Source organism: Notothenia coriiceps, unplaced genomic scaffold, assembly GCF_000735185.1.
Source record: "Notothenia coriiceps isolate Sejong01 unplaced genomic scaffold, NC01 NC01_scaffold00015797, whole genome shotgun sequence".
NCBI lineage: Eukaryota > Metazoa > Chordata > Actinopteri > Perciformes > Nototheniidae > Notothenia > Notothenia coriiceps.
Genome location: NW_011348498.1, coordinates 13651 through 18695, shown reverse-complemented (window position 1 = coordinate 18695; position 5045 = coordinate 13651). Strand labels below are relative to the sequence as shown.

The 5045-nt window shown below is 40.3% G+C and overlaps 1 protein-coding gene across 1 annotated transcript in view; it reads right to left on the bottom strand.

Moving 5' to 3' along the window:
* Positions 1 to 1004, bottom strand: part of LOC104949211 (GTP-binding protein Di-Ras1-like) — a 14831-nt gene extending 13827 nt beyond the window's left edge. Inside the window, exon 1 of the mRNA XM_010775524.1 lies at positions 804 to 1004. The gene's annotated coding sequence lies outside the window, so the exon portion shown is untranslated. The remainder of the gene's footprint in view (positions 1 to 803) is intronic.
* Between the last annotated feature and the right edge of the window lie 4041 nt (positions 1005 to 5045).

The following is a 5045-nucleotide window of genomic DNA, read 5'->3' as shown; positions in this document are numbered from 1 at the left end:
CACACACACTTCCACTTATCAACCTCGACCAACACACACACACACACACACACACACACACACACACACACACACACACACACACACACACACACACACACACACACACACACACACACACACCTCATTGTCCATGTCATGACGGCTCTGCTCTCCATGAGATGCGCATAAAACAGCACGTCAGGCATGGAGGAGAAACACAGATGGAGGGTTAGCCATGACATTTGCCACAGAAATCGGGCTTTCTGCGTCACGCTGGCGTCATTATTATTACTACGGTATAGTCTAATGTTGACGTGCATTAAGGGGTGGCAGCGAGGAGGAGAGGGCTTGGCGTCCGAGGGCCAGATTGGTTCCGCAACGCCATTACAGACCACCATACTGGGTTCATTCATAAATATCAGAGGATCGCCATCTCGCAACGGTGCCATCATTTCGCAGTCGCAGCGAAAGCCCCCCTCCCCTCCCTTTACTCTTCAAAGCAATAATCCCAACAACACCCTCACATCACTCCCCCTCTCTTTCCTGCTGACTGCCAATATGGCTGTGCGGGCATAAGGCTATATACAATGATAGAGTAACGATAGAGGTGATCAAACACCAAATGTGTTGCGTGTTAGCAGCCGGTGTGCATGCGTTTAAATCAATCTGATGCATAATGGAAATAAAATGTTCTGTCCCCGGATGGAACAGCAGGGATCGTGTGCGCCCAGCAGCCAGCATGAAGGACCGCGGTTACGCCACTGAATACCAACATCTACCCTCCATGTAGGGATGTGGTGCCGAGCAGCATCTCTCCATACCTGGTCGTGAAGTATAGCTCCGCTTCAGGCTCGTCCTCGGTTCAGACGGATGTAAGACAAACGCCGAAAGCGTCTTAAAGCATTTTACACGGTTCATGTAGAGCTCATGTCGTCCGATTTCCAAACACCACCACAGCAGACTCTCTCTCTTCCTCTCTGTGCCTCTCTCTCGATCTCTCGCATATAGGACGTGGGAGGTGCTATGCCCTCTCCCTTTTCTGTCCACACTGGGTTTTCTTTCAGTTTATACACTTCCTACTGGTTGGATGCCAGCAAAAAAACATATTTAAAACAGACTTCCTCCTATGTAAAAATACAAAATATTTAAGTGCAACTGTGGGAATGTTTTGATTATACCAACGTTAAAAAGAATCAAAGGAAAATGTGCATTCATATTTAAGAGACTGCACAAGCCCCCCCCCATAATCCTAATATTGATTATGACGAGCCTCAATCTTTTGTGAAATATAACATAAACCTGGAAGTAAAAAATGATGGTCCCCCAACAAGTCACATTGAAGCAGCCCAATGGATGACATACATAGCACAGTCAATCCATTTCATTTCCAAATGTCGACGTTTTAGCCACAACAAAGTATGAGATATAACAGGCTAAGGCAGATTTGCAAATGTGACATGCAAAATAAATAAGTTAAATGTTTAAAAGTTAGATTCAGGCATTTGACTAACAATCTTACATTTGTGTTTCTAGCATGCATACCCTAGGCAATAGGCAAACAGACCTCAAGTAGGCCTTCGGGTTTGAGCAGAGGTGTCTCAGTGTTGAAATACCCAATTAGATGCATTGTATTCAGTTATATAAGAAAGATTATATGGAGTGAGCTATAGGGCTTTTAATCTTATAACTAAATATATATTAAAGGGAACAAATAAATCACATCTCTTGTTGTCTGATCAGTACCACGGACAGCGACCTGATTGTGTTTCAGCACCACACACACACACACACACACACACACACACACACACACACACACACACACACACACACACACACACACACACACACACACACACACACACACACACACACGAGAGAGAGAGAGAGAGAGAGAGAGAAAGAGAGAGAGAGAGAGAGAGAGAGAGAGAGAGAGAGAGAGAGAGAGACATGAGTAGAGTATAGCTGCACGTGCACATACATACTGATAATACAGACGTAATACCACAGCAAGATTACATGTAATGGGCGGATAGGAGGGATTGCAGAGTCGATAAACCAGGAAGTATATCAGCCCAGTATCAGCACGCACACAATAATTCGCAGCAGGAATGAAAACGTTACAATAACTTCGTTTAAAACCACAAACAAGAGTGAGGAAGCCTAAAGGAAGCCAAGCTCTGGTGCAAATAAAGACCTGTGATGGACTCAGACCGGGCCTGGTTCTGTTGTCTGTACGTGACGGTCTCACTGTATGACTCACCCTCTCTCCATGCACCAGGCCTCTGTCGCCCTCTGTCTGTGAGCCTGGGAGCTGCAGGAGAGAGGCAGACAGTGGGGATCCCAAGAAGCATTGGGTCAGTTGGGAATGAGATAATGAGCAGGAGAAAAGAAAATGCAAGAATAGGAGATATAGCTTTAAAGGTCCCACTTTATACTGTTTTTCATCAATATATTATAGGCCTCAGATATATACAAAACATGTCTCTGAAGTGTTTGGCTCCAAACACCAAACAGATCATTGCAGCATCCCATAATCCCCCCTGTTTCAAAAGTGCTGATTCTCTGTCTGTTACTTTACTTTTGGCAATAGATAAGATAGATAGATAGATAGATAGAAAGATAGATAGATATATAGATAGATAGATAGACTGGTGGGTGGTTGGTAGGTAGCTAGGTAGGTAGATTTAATAATTTAATATTTCCAATTCTACAATATAAACAATTCTGGATAATTAAATTGTTTGCAGTAGCAGTAATATAGGCTTATTTGCAAATGCCAATGTTTGCAATTTGTTTCCATCTATTTGCAGAAAACATCAAATCTCTCCTGTAGTGAAATTAACATATATGTATGTCAGGTGTAGGGACAGCATATCATGCTTTACCATATGTGCGCATTCACTGGGTAAGAAAACTACTTCAAAATAGCCTCGTGCATCCCTACCATCAAACTCAAATCAAGTATAAAAAATAATATTCTAATCTAATATTCTTCCACAAACATTGGGTGATCACAAAACACGAGAGTCTACAGTGGTGCTTTGAGCTAAATGCTAACATCGGGATGCTAACATTGACAATGACCTGTATAGCATATGTAATATTTACCAATATCTTAGATTTGTATGTCTACATTTGCCAAGTATAATTTAAGAGTAAGCTAAGCTGAGGCAGAAAAACGAAAAAGTAACACTAAGACATGAGTACACCAGATGATGCCTCTTAGGAAAAGTCACCAAAGTCAGTATGGGTTCATCATCTGGAAAGTTTGAATGTATGTGTTAGACTTCATGGCAATGCATCTATACGCTGTCAAGACAAAACTAAAATATTTACCTGTTGGTGACACTATGGAGTTCAAAGTGTCAGTCTGACTTCCTAACATCCGTAATGTGGCTGAAAAGCAGCTTGTAATTACAAAAAGCCATCTAAAAACTATCTGTGTATAAAACATGCTTTCATACATTGACTTATTTTCTTCTTTGTCCTCTTCAGATATTGTCCGATGCCATCACAGGCCCCACACTCAATACAAGGCGTTGGATCAGGCCAAACAGCAACACAATGCAATAATTGGGTTTCTGTGTCCAATTTGTGTTTAATCGATAACCTGTCGCCCACCGCTGGCTGAGGGGACACACAACAAACACCCAGCAGCCGCATCTCCACAGAAGCCATTTCCAGATGGGTGCCTTCATTCCCCCGTGGCGGTGTGTGGCCATAACAATGACTCCTTCCACCATTTCCCATGCATTACATCCAGCGCGCAAACACAAAGGAGCTCCCATTCAGGGCCCCTCAAGCGTGAGTACAGAGCCACAGACAAATTAAAGCTCGGGTGGTTAGGCCGTCTGAACGTCAGTGAATGTACTTGAGGACGACAGGTCAATAAATCGAGTGGATACGACGGATGGGAGAGGAAATCGTATCTTTCCACCAGATGTGTAATATTTAGAGTTCAATTATCTACATCCAGCAACAACTGCATATTTAGGCAAATAGACTTAGGTGTTATGTGGTTGGGAAATGCTTGATGAAAGGTACCAAACATTTTTTGCAATACTTAAGAGGATTTGCCACAATTTAGAAGAGGGTCAGTGCACCTTGACACGCATCGCAAGATATTTGCAAACCATTTATAAATACAGAAGATAAAAGTTCATTAAATACTCCTTCAAACACACCTTAAATACTCCTTCAAACACACCTTAAATACTCCTTCAAAAAAATACCTTAAATACTCCTTCAAACACACCTTAAATACTCCTTCAAACACACCTTAAATACTCCTTCAAACACACCTTAAACACTCCTTCAAACACACCTTAAATACTCCTTCAAACACACCTTAAATACTCCTTCAAAAATACCTTAAATACTCCTTCAAACACACCTCAAACACACCTTAAATACTCCTTCAAACACACCTTAAATACTCCTTCAAACACACCTTAAATACTCCTTCAAAAAAATACCTTAAATACTACTTCAAACACACCTTAAATACTCCTTCAAACACACCTTAAATACTCCTTCAAACACACCTTAAATACTCCTTCAAAAATACCTTAAATACTCCAAAAAAACACCTTAAATACTCCTTCAAAAACACCTTAAATACTCCTTCAAAAAAATACCTTAAATACTCCTTCAAAAACACCTTAAATACTCCTTCAAAAACACCTTAAACACTCCTTAAAAAATACCTTAAATACTCCTTAAAAAATACCTTAAATACGCCTTAAAAAACACCTTAAATACTCCTTCAAACACCTTAAATACTCCTTCAAAAACACCTTAAACACTCCTTAAAAAATACCTTAAATACTCCTTAAAAAATACCTTAAATACTCCTTCAAAAAACACCTTAAATACTCCTTCAAAAACACCTTAAATACTCCTTCAAAAAAATACCTTAAATACTCCTTAAAATACTAATACTCTCAAAAATACTTAATACTCTTAAAAACTACTAAATATACCTTAAAACTAACTAACTACTACTTACTAAAAATAACTAATACTACCTTAAAATAACTAATAACTCAAAACTAACTAAC